This window comes from Procambarus clarkii, chromosome 62 (genome assembly GCF_040958095.1).
Source record: "Procambarus clarkii isolate CNS0578487 chromosome 62, FALCON_Pclarkii_2.0, whole genome shotgun sequence".
Taxonomy (NCBI): domain Eukaryota; kingdom Metazoa; phylum Arthropoda; class Malacostraca; order Decapoda; family Cambaridae; genus Procambarus; species Procambarus clarkii.
In genome coordinates, this window is record NC_091211.1 from 5,629,786 (window position 1) to 5,642,453 (window position 12,668).

Below are 12,668 nucleotides of genomic sequence, written 5' to 3' on the forward strand. Positions count from 1 at the left end.
TAATCCAGATGTGGTCAAGATTAGAGGTAGTCGTATCAGTGATTCTAGTAGGTTTAGTGATTAAGGGTATGAGGGAGCAGGAATTCATACTGTTGATGAAACTAGCAGCATGAGGGTTATCAGCCTCACAGAGGTCAATATTAAAATTCCCTGAAGTTATTAGTTGGTTTTTGTTAAGTCTGTTAGCTAGTATTAAATTTCTAAGGTTAAAGATGAACTCAGGTACATCAGTGTTACGAATTCTGTAGACTACTCACACAGTCAAGACAGCTTCGGCACCCTTGACTCTGTACTGGGCAAAGATATACTTCCCACAGGAGTCTCCAGTTCTAATTACTTTTAAGCATGTCAGTTCTTGGTGGTAGTAAAGAGCAGTACCACCACCTCTCTGAATTGGTCGACAGTTGTGAATTGCCGAGTAGTTTGGTATATTGAAGAGTTACCTTGTTGGTTGATACCTGGTTGATGGGGGTTCTGGGAGTTCTACTCTCCCAGCCCGGCCGGAGGCCAGGCTTGACTTTGAGAGTTTAGTCCACTAGGCTGTTGCTTGCAGCGGCCTGCAGACCCTACACACCCACTGCAGCCCGGTTGGTCCGGCACACCTTGGAGGAAACATCTAGTTTCCTCTTGAAGATGTCCACTGTTGTTCCGGGAATATTTCTTATGCTCGCTGGGAGAATGTTGAACAACCGTGGACCTCTGATGTTCTCTCTAATTGTGCCTATGGCACCTCTGCTCTTCACTGGTTCTATTCTGCTTTTTCTTCTATGTCATTCACTCCAGTATGTTGTTATTTTACTGTGCAGATTTGGGACCTGGCCCTCCAGTATTTCCCACGTGTATATTATTTGATATCTCTCCCATCGTCTTTCTAGCGAGTACATTCGGAGAGCTTTGAGACGATCCCAATAATTTAGATTTATTTATTTATTTATTTATTTATTAATTTATATACAAGAAGGTACATTGGGATTGTGAGGATACATAGCATAGTAATTACATTCTTGAAAAGCCACTAGTACGCGCAGCATTTCGGGCAGGTCCTTAATGTAAGAAAATTTTAAGTAGGTAAATACTTGCAAAATTTATAAAAAAAAAAATAACAGTTACATAGCAAGAAAAATATAAAAGATGAAAGAAAATTGAAGGTATATTAAAGCACATAGGTAGCTCAGATTGATTACAATGACAGCTTGAATGGTAGTTTAACAAAAATTAGTAGGCACAATACAGCATATGGCTAGCACATAAAAGAAGACAGCAATGAACACAATGATAAAGTTGTTTGGATTAAGTACATAAAGATTGGGAGATTGGGTAACACTAGATCCAGAGCAAATTTAAAGCTCAGTGTAGGAAACTACGAAGATGAAATTAGGTACTTTTTGGTTTTGTTTTTGAATGAGGCAAAAGTTTGACAGCTTTTCAATTCACTAGGGAGTGAGTTCCATAGACTGGGTTCCTTAATTTGCATAGAGTGTTTACACAAATTAAGTTTGACTCTGGAAATATCAAAGAGAAATTAATTTCTGGTGTGGTGATAATGGGTCCTATTACATCTGTCCAGGGAGAGTTTCAGAGCATGGTTTCCATTTTAGAACAGGGTTTTGTAAATGTAGTTGACACAAGAGAATGTGTGGAGGGAGTTAATATTTAGCTTGTTAAGGGATTTAAACAAGGAAGATGCGTGTTGTCGGAAAGCGGAGTTTGTTATTATTCTGATAGCAGATTGGGTGATTGCTGGGTGATGATGGTAATTTGCAGTGGTAGACCCCCATGCACAGATACCATAGTTAAGATAGGGATAGATTAGTGCATAATATAGAGAGATGAGAGCAGAGTTAGGAACATAAAATCTTATTTTGGAGAGTATACCAACTGTCTTAGAGACTTTTTTAGTTATGTGTTGAATGTGGGTACTGAAGTTGAGTCTCTTGTCTAGGAATAGGCCAAGAAACTTTCCATCATTTTTATTACTGATGTTAATGTTGTCTATCTGTAGCTGAATTGCATTTGATGATTTGCTTCCAAATAAGATGTAGTAAGTCTTTTCTATGTTTAGTGTTAGTTTGTTGGTTGACATCCATAAGTGGACTTTTTTAAATTCATTATTGACATTATTTAGTGTATGTGGGTTGGGGTCTGAATAGATGAGGGTAGTATCATCAGCAAACAATATTGGTTTAAGAATATTAGAGACATTAGGCAGATCATTGATATATATAAGAAATAGAAGAGGTCCCAAGATGCTGCTCTGTGGCACACCAACGGTTATTGGTAGAGTGGAAGAGGTTGTATCATTGATGGTTACATATTGGTGTCTGTCACTAAGATAGGATCGGATATAGTCCAGGGCAAGGCCTCGGATTCCATAATGCTGGAGTTTAAGTAAGAGGTAGTTGTGATTAACAGTATCAAAGGCTTTTCTTAGGTTAATGAAGAGTCCAATCGGAAACTCATTTTTGTCAAGGGCTGAGTAGATTTTTATTTATTTATTTATTTATTTATTTATTTATTTATGCATATACAAGAATGTACATAAGGAATGTGAGGATACAAATATGGTAATTACAGTCTTGTAAAGCCACTAGCACGCGCAGCGTTTCGGGCAGGTCCTTAATCTAAGAAAATTTTAAGGAGGTAAATACTTGCAAAATTATAGACAAAAAATGATAACAGATTACATGAAATGAAAAAAAGATGAGAGAAAATTGTAGGTACAGTATATTAAAGCACATAGGTAGCTAAGATTGATTGCAATGACAGCTTGAATGGTAGTTGACAAAAAAATTGGTAGGCATAATACAGCAGAAACAATATAAGATTGGTTGCAATGACAGCTTGAATGGTAGTTGACAAAAATTGGTAGTCACAATACAGCATATGGCTAGCACATAAAAGAAGACAGCAATGAACACAATGAAAAGGTTGTTTGAAATTACATAAAAATTAGGAGATTGGGTAACACTAGGTACAGAGCAAATTTAAAGCTCAGTGTAGGAAACTAAGAAGATGAAGTTAGGTACTTTTTGGTTTTGCTTTTAAATAAGGCAAAAGTTTTACAGTTTTTCAATTCACTAGGGAGTGAGTTCCATAAACTAGGTCCCTTAATTTGCATAGAGTGTTTACACAGATTAAGTTTGACCCTGGGGATATCAAAGAGATATTTATTTCTGGTGTGGTGATAATGGGTCCTATTACATCTGTCCAGGGAGAGTTTCAGAGCATGGTTTGCATTTAAGAACAGGGTTTTGTAAATGTAGTTGACACAAGAGAATGTGTGGAGGGAGTTAATATTTAGCAAGTTTAGGGATTTAAACAAGGGAGCTGAGTGTTGTCTGAAAGCTGAGTTAGTTATCATTCTGATAGCAGATTTTTGCTATGTGATGATGGGCTTAAGGTGGTTTGCAGTGGTAGACCCCCATGCACAGATGTCATAATTAAGATAGGGGTAAATTAGTGCATAATATAGTGAGAGGAGAGCAGAGTTAGGAACATAATATCTGATTTTGGAGAGTATACCAACTGTCTTAGAGACTTTCTTAGTTATGTGTTGAATGTAGGTGCTGAAGTTGAGTCTCTTGTCTAGGAATAGATTACGTCAAGGAGACTAATGATTGCATCATTGGTGCTCTTTTGGGACCGGAAGCCAAACTGGCAGGGGCTGAGTATGTCGAATTTTACGAGGTAGGAATAGAGCTGTTTGTAGATAATTTTTACAAGTACTTTTGATAGAATGGGTAGATTTGATATTGGTCTATAATTGTTTATGTCCGCCGGATTGCCTCCTTTATGGACTGGCGTTACTCTTGCTTTTTGTTACGACCCTGGGTTCCTCAGTGGAAACCAGAGGTCAAATTGAGCTAAATAAATTACTTTTTTATTTGGTTCGCTTGTCGAGGTTCATTCCTATCTTCCTTGCCAGACGTGAAACTAATCTTGTTTCTCACAGAGCATTCAAACTCGTGAGCTCCCCTTGTATCTGGTATAATCTACGACAGAACAACTGACCACTATCCTACCTTTCTCATAGCGAACATGGACATAACACCACCAAAAAGCAAGAAATTTTCATTTAGGCTACACAGTGAATCAGCTTTAGACAATCTTACAGAGGCACTTCACAATATTAACTGGGATTCTGAATTCAATAATACCCATGATATAAATTCATTAGCTAACCTCTTCCTCTCCAAAACTCTAAGCCTCTACAACCTTCATTGTCCCCTTCTTACAAAGCAAATAACTGACAAAAGATTAAACAATCCATGGCTCACAAATGGCATTCTCAACTCAATCAACAAGAAACATGAATATGAAAAGAAAGTTAGGATTGGCCTAGTTTCAAGGGAAGTAGCTAAAAGGTACTCATCAATGCTTACCAGTATCATAAGAAAGGCAAAACTTGCATATTATGTGAATAGATTCAATGAAGCAAAAGGTAACATGAAAAACACTTGGAAAACTATCTCTAGTATCCTAGGAACTAAACAACACTCACATAACCAAATAAAACTCTACAAGGATGGGGATATACCGTCAACTGATTTAGAAATGGCAAATGAATTTAATAGTTTCTTTTCATCGGTTGGTGCTAATCTTGCCAGTAAAATCCCACAGACTCAGACACATATTAACACATATCTCTCAGGCAGCTATCCAAACTCTCTTCTCCTTTCACCAATCAGCCCGGCAGATGTTGTGTCCATCATACACTCTCTAAAAACCAAGGCAGGGAACACCAGTGAAATTCCGTCCATTGTGTACAAGAGAGCCTCCCATGCCCTTGCCCCACCCATAGCACTACTGTTCAACAAATCTATAGAGTATCACACCTTCCCTGATATCCTCAAAAAAGCAAGAGTAACGCCAGTCCATAAAGGAGGCAATCCGGCGGACATAAACAATTATAGACCAATATCAAATCTACCCATTCTATCAAAAATATTTGAAAAAATTATTTACAAACAGCTCTATTCCTACCTCGTAAAATTCGACATACTCAGCCCCTGCCAGTTTGGCTTCCGGTCCCAAAAGAGCACCAATGATGCAATCATTAGTCTCCTTGACATTATCTACTCAGCCCTTGACAAAAATGAGTTTCCGATTGGACTCTTCATTGACCTAAGAAAAGCCTTTGATACTGTTAATCACAACTACCTCTTATTTAAACTCCAGCATTATGGAATCCGAGGCCTTGCCCTTGACTACATCCGATCCTATCTTAGTGACAGACACCAATATGTAACCATCAATGATACAACTTCTTCCACTCTACCAATTACCGTTGGAGTGCCACAGGGCAGCATCTTAGGACCTCTTCTATTTCTTATATATATAAACGATCTGCCTAATGTCTCTAATATTCTCAAACCTATATTGTTTGCTGACGATACTACCCTTATCTACTCAAACCTCAACCCACATACACTAAATAATGTTGTGAATAATGAATTAAAAAAAGTCCACTTATGGATGTCAACGAACAAACTAACATTAAACATCGAAAAGACTTACTACATCTTATTTGGAAGCAAATCATCAAATGCAATTCAGCTACAGATAGACAACATTAACATCAGTAATAAAAATGATGGCAAGTTTCTTGGCCTATTCCTAGACAAGAGACTCAATTTCAGCACCCACATTCAACACATAACTAAGAAAGTCTCTAAGACAGTTGGTATACTCTCCAAAATCAGATATTATGTTCCTAACTCTGCTCTCCTCTCACTATATTATGCACTAATCTACCCCTATCTTAATTATGGTATCTGTGCATGGGGGTCTACCACTGCAAACCACCTTAAGCCCATCATCACACAGCAAAAATCTGCTATCAGAATAATAACTAACTCTGCTTTCAGACAACACTCAGCTCCCTTGTTTAAATCTCTAAACTTGCTAAATATTAACTCCCTCCACACATTCTCTTGTGTCAACTACATTTACAAAACCCTGTTCTTAAATGCAAACCATGCTCTGAAACTCTCCCTGGACAGATGTAATAGGACCCATTATCACCACACCAGAAATAAATATCTCTTTGATATCCCCAGGGTCAAACTTAATCTGTGTAAACACTCTATGCAAATTAAGGGACCTAGTCTATGGAACTCACTCCCTAGTGAATTGAAAAACTGTAAAACTTTTGCCTTATTTAAAATCAAAACCAAAAAGTACCTAACTTCATCTATTTAGTTTCCTACACTGAGCTTTAAATTTGCTCTGTACCTAGTGGTACCCAATCTCCTAATTTTTATGTAATATCAAACAACCTTATCATTGTGTTCATTGCTGTCTTCTTTTATGTGCTAGCCATATGCTGTATTGTGACTACCAATTTTTGTCAACTACCATTCAAGCTGTCATTGCAATCAATCTTATATTGTTTCTGCTGTTTTGTGCCTACCAATTTGTTGTCAACTACCATTTTAAGCTGTCATTGCAATCAATCATAGCTACCTATGTGCTTTAATATACTGTACCTATAATTTTCTCTCATCTTTTTTTTTTTTTTCATTCCATGTAATCTGTTATCATTTTTTTGTCTATAAATTTTGCAAGTATTTACCTCCTTAAAATTTTCTTAGATTAAGGACCTGCCCGAAACGCTGCGCGTGCTAGTGGCTTTACAAGACTGTAATTACCATAATTGTATCCTCACATTCCTTATGTACATTCTTGTATATGCATAAATAAATAAATAAATAAACTATCCTTAGAACGAGTAAAGTAAACAATATTGTACATCGGTGAAGATTTTTAATGTGTATAGCTGCACGATCAATTAGGCTCTTCCGGCACCCCAACAACTCGGGAGCCCTGGACGGGACGCTGGATGCGGCCTTCTCTGTGCTGGCGCCGTGGTGGAAAGAACCTCCTCTCCTTCTTCCTACTACTCTTCCTTACCTATTTCTGTGTCTAGTTTACTAAGTTAAGTAATTGTGTGTATATTTGTGCCTACTCTGGGATTGTAAGATTGGTGTAGACCGGGGGTAGTATTTGCCAGTGTTTTGGGTACCCCTTAGTGTTGTGTTGTGTTGTGTTAGGGTACCACGTGGTCTCACTACCCTAAGCTGCTTCAAGCTTCAGGTTCTTCACTAGTAGTACTTTACCCTAGCTTGTTCTCAGTGTAAACCTTGTATCCTGCTTATGTGGACCAAGGCTTTTAACGTAAGATAGTGTGGTGAAGTAATTGTTATTGGTGTGAATGTATATGGAGGGTTGTTATGGGGTTAATAAATAAGTAAGTTAGTTTAAAGGAGTATCCATTCTTCCTGTGTAGGAGATCTATTATCAACCTCTAGGCTGATAATTGCAGTAATAAGCCACTATAAGTTTACTCTTGTATGTTTATTGGGGGCCGGGCCTTTTAGATCTCTCATACTTGATACCTCTTAATGCTAACTACTGACCCTACTCCATAATAACGCTAGATCCCCCATAGTACAACCCACTATTTATAACACTTTTTTAAGGATATCAGGGAAGGTATGACACTCTATGGATTTGTTGAACAGTAGAGCTATGGGTGGCGCAAGGGCATGGGAGGCGCTCTTGTATACAATGGATGGAATTTCACTGGTGTTCCCTGCTTTGGTTTTTAGTGAGTGTATGATGGACACAACATCTGCCGGGCTGACTGGTGAAAGGAGAAGAGAGTTTGGATAGCTGCCTGAGATATATGTGTCTGAGTCTGTGGGATTTTTCTGGCAAGATTAGCACCAACCGATGAAAAGAAGCTATTAAATTCATTTGCCATTTCTAAATCAGTTGACGGTGTATACCCATCCTTATAGAGTTTTATTTGGTTACGTGAGTGTTGTTTAGTTCCTAGGATACTAGAGATGGTTTTCCATGTGCTTTTCATGTTGCCTTTTGCTTCACTGAATCTAATCACATAATATGAAAGTTTTGCCTTTCTTATGATACTGGTAGGCATTGATGAGTACCTTTTAACTACTTCCTTTGTAACTAGGCCAATCTTAAGTTTCTTTTCATATTCATGTTTCTTGTTGATTGAGTTGAGAATGCCACTTGTGAGCCATGGATTGTTTAATCTTTTGTCAGTTACTTGCTTGGTAAGAAGGGGACAAGAAAGGTTGTACAGGCTTAGAGTTTTGGAGAGGAAGAGCTAATGAATTTATATCTTGAGTATTATTGAATTCAGAATCCCAGTTAATATTGTGAAGTAATAATAATAATAATAATAATTTTTTATTTAGGCAAAGGTACATACATAAAGAGATTTTACAAAGTTTGTTGGCTTTATAGATAGAGCTAGTACATACAATGCCTAAAGCCACTATTACGCAAAGCGTTTCGGGCAGGAAAAAACACTACTGACTAAAGCTTAAAACTAATGGGTAAAAAGAAAAAAATGCGTTGAGTACAAATAAAAATAGGGGTAAAAGAGGGGGGAACATTGTTGAAAAAACAGCACAAATACAATTACAAAATATTACAGAAAATTACATTAAAACAGCGTTGATTTGAAAAAAAAAAAAAAAAAAACATACATGGGTTGACAATAGAGGGGTAAGGTAGGTTACAGGGAATTTATTGGGTATAGCTTCGTTTTTAACTTAAACTGGTTGAGAGAGGTACTGTCTTTAACATGGTTGGGAAGGTCATTCCACATTCTGGGCCCCTTGATTTGTAGAGCATTTCTGGTTTGATTAAGTCGTACTCTAGGAATATCAAAACTGTATTTATTTCTGGTGTGGTGCTCATGGGTTCTGTTACAACCTTCTATGAAGCTTTTGAGATCAGGATTGGCATTACAGTTTAGCGTTTTATATATGTATAATACACATGAGAGAATGTGCAGTGACTTAATGTCTAACATATTCAGGGATTTGAGTAGGGGTACCGAGTGATGTCTGGGGCCAGAATTGGATATTGTCCTAATAGCAGCTTTGTGTTGAGTAATTAGAGGACGTAAGTGATTTTGGGTAGTAGAGCCCCAAGCACAAATACCATAGTTGAGATATGGATAGATAAGGGAGTAATAGAGAGTCACCAGGGCAGGGCGTAGTACATAATATCTGATCTTAGAAAGAATGCCCACAGTTTTTGAAACTTTTTTTGATATGTTTAGAATGTGTCCCTGGAAATTCAGCTTGTGGTCAATGCGAATGCCAAGGAATTTGCCATCTAATTTGTTACAAATTTGGGTATTGTTTATTTTGAGATTTATTTGATTAGAGGATGCATTTGTGCATCCTCTAGTTGACGCAAGTGCATTTGTATGATTGCCTAAAGCTGATTCACTGTGTAACCTGAATGTAAGTTTCATGCTTTTTGGTGGTGTTGTGTCCATGTTCGCTATGAGAAAGGTAGGATAGTGGTCAGTTGTTCTGTCGTAGATTATACCAGATACAAGGGGAGCTGTTATGTTAGTCCATATGTGGTCCAAGGTAGTGGCTGATGTTTGATTGACTCGGGTAGGTTTGGTGATTGTGGGGATTAGCATACAGGAGTTCATGCTGTTAAGGAAATAGTCAACTTGAGAGCAATTTTGTTGACCCAGGTCAATATTAAAGTCTCCTCCCAGAATGATGTGGTTTTTGTTGAGATTGTTGTTTATAATAAGATTCCTTAGGTTGTCTGAGAAAGAAGCTATGTTAGTATTGGGAAATCTATAGATGGCTCCAATAGTCAAGGAGGATTTAAGGGATTTAATTGTAAACTGAGAAAAAGTATATTCACAGTAGTCATCTCTGTCACTAATGACACTGTTGCAGATAAATGTATCTCGGTAATATATAGCTGTGCCGCCACCTTTTTTATTAGGCCTACAGTTGTGAATGGCTTTATAACCAGCTAAGTAGTAGAGTTGGGTATAGTCTTTATTTAGCCAAGTTTCTGTTAAAATAAAGAACGATAAGTTAGTATATAGTGCTGTTAGTAATGCATTTATATCGTCAAAATGTTTACCAAGTGATCTAACATTTTGGTTTTAAACTGATAAACAGGTGCTATGTTGGAGTTTGTTATTTGTCTGATGTGCTGTGAAATACTTGCAATAATGATGATCAATGTGCTGGTTGGTGTAGATATGAGACAGAAGATTTTGATCAGGATCAATATCAGTGTGCATGGAAATGCAGAGGGGTCACGATACAATAAGACAAGCAATTACAGAAACAGTTAAATACTAAATATGCTGTAAAATAAAAGTAAATATAGCAAAACACAAGAATAAAAGCAAATACACATAAAATAGTAACAAATTAGAAGTAAAATAAAGATCCAATAGATAGCCAGGAAGGACACAGAAGTTAGATAAAAGAAAAAACAAAAAATCAGTAGATGCTTTATCTCGTTTATGTATCCCGTATATGTTCGCTGTACTCCCTCTATTTCAGCAACCTCTCCTGCTCTGAAGGAGGAAGTGAGTACTGAGCAGTACTCAAGACGGGACAGCACAAGTGACTTTAAGAGTACAACCATCGTGATAGGATCCCTGGATTTGAAAGTTCTCGTAATCCATCCTATCATTTTCCTGGCTGCCGCAATATTTGCTTGGTTATGCTCCCTAAAATTTAGGTCATCAGATATCATATATTTATTTATTTATTTATATACAAGAAGGTACATTGGGTTTGTGAGAATAAATAATAAATAAATAAATAAATAAATAAATAAATAAATAAATAAATAAATAAATAAATAAATAAATAAATAAATAAATAAATAAATAAATAAATAAATGTTTATTCAGGTAAGGTACATACATACAAGAGATTTTACAAAGATTGATGGATTTATAGATATAGCTATAGTACATACAATGCCTAAAGCCACCATTACGCAAAGCGTTTCGGGCAGGAAAACACTAAGACTAGAACTTAATACTAATTGAGTATAAAGAATAAAATGTGTTGAGAACAAATAAAAATAAAGATAAAAAAAAGGGGGAAACATGGCTGAAAAAGCAGCACAAATACAATTAGGTCGACAAACAGCGTTGTTATAAAAACAGACATGGGTTGACAATAGAGGGGTACGGTATCTCGGTTATCTTGAGATGATTTCGGGGCTTTAGTGTCCCCGCGGCCCGGTCCTTAACCAGGCCTCCACCCCCAGGAAGCAGCCCGTGACAGCTGACTAACACCCAGGTACCTAGTTTACTGCTAGGTAACAGGGGCATAGAGTGAAAGAAACTCTGCCCATTGGTTCTCGCCGGCGCCTGGGATCGAACCCGGGACCACAGGTTCACAAGTCCAGTGTGCTGTCCGCTCGGCCGACCGGCTCCAACGGTAGGTTACAGGGAATTTATTAGGTAGTGCTTCGTTTTTATCTTAAACTGGTTGAGAGAGGTACAGTCTTTAACATGGTTATCTTGAGGTTATCTTGAAATGATTTCGGGGCTTTAGTGTCCCCGCGGCCCGGTCCTCGACCAGGCCTCCACCCCCAGGAAGCCAGCCCGTGACAGCTGACTAACTCCCAGGTACCTATTTACTGCTAGGTAACAGGGGCATTCAGGATGAAAGAAACTTTTGCCCATTTGTTTCTGCCTCGTGCGGGAATCGAACCCTCGCCACAGAATTACGAGTCCTGCGCGCTATCCACCAGGCTACGAGGGTTGGGAAGGTCATTCCACATTCTGGGTCCCTTGATTTGTAGAGCATTTCTAGTTTGATTAAGTCATACTCTTGGAATACCAAACCGTATTTATTTCTGGTGTGGTGATCATGGGTTCTGTTACAACCTTCAATGAAGCTTTTGAGGTCAGGATTGGCATTGCAGTTCAACGTTTTATATATGTATAATACACATGAGAGAATGTGCAGTGACTTAATATCTAACATATTCAGAGATTTGAGTAAGGGTACCGAGTGATGTCTGGGGCCAGAGGTGGATATATTGTCCTAATAGCAGCTTTGTGTTGAGTAATTAGAGGACGTAAATGATTTTGGGTAGTAGAACCCCAAGCACAAATACCATAGTTGAGATATGGATAGATGAGGGAGTAATAGAGAGTCACCAGGGCAGGGCGGGGTGCATAATATCTGATCTTATAAAGAATGCCAACAGTTTTTGAAACTTTTTTTTATTTATTTAGAATGTGTCCCTGGAAATTCAGCTTGTGGTCAATGAGAACGCTAAGGAATTTGCCATCTAATTTGTTACAAATTTGGGTATTGTTTATTTTGAGGTTTATTTGATTAGAGGATTTATTGCCAAACAGAATATAGAAAGTTTTGTCAATGTTAAGGGTGAGTTTGTTGGCAGTTAGCCAAAGATGGACTTTATTTAGCTCAGTATTTACTGTGGCATTTAGAGCAAGGGGGTCAGGACTGGAGTAAATAAAGACTGTCGTCAGCAAATAGAATTGGTTTGAGGTGTTGGGAGGCATTTGGAAGGTCATTAATGTAGATGAGAAAGAGGAGAGGGCCAAGCACCTGGTCTATAGAAGCTGTGGGTTGCTACTCTGGACATTTACTGTTATATTATTAATTCTTTAACAGTTTAGTTGAGTCGTTTGCATCATTTATTATGCACCCCATGCACATAATGTGGGTAGCAGTGGAAAAGGTTACAGAGGCACATAATGGGCTCAGGGCCTGAGCCACCAAAGTTCTTTGACACTGATGCTATATTTAGTACTTTGAATGCTATAGCGACTCAATGAGCCATATATATAATATTATAATTTG

At 37.8% G+C, this 12,668-nt stretch overlaps 1 protein-coding gene across 1 annotated transcript in view; it reads left to right on the forward strand.

The window, feature by feature from the left end:
* Positions 1-12,668, forward strand: part of LOC123766598 (antizyme inhibitor 2) — a 286,143-nt gene that overhangs the window by 272,763 nt on the left and 712 nt on the right. The window lies entirely within an intron of this gene.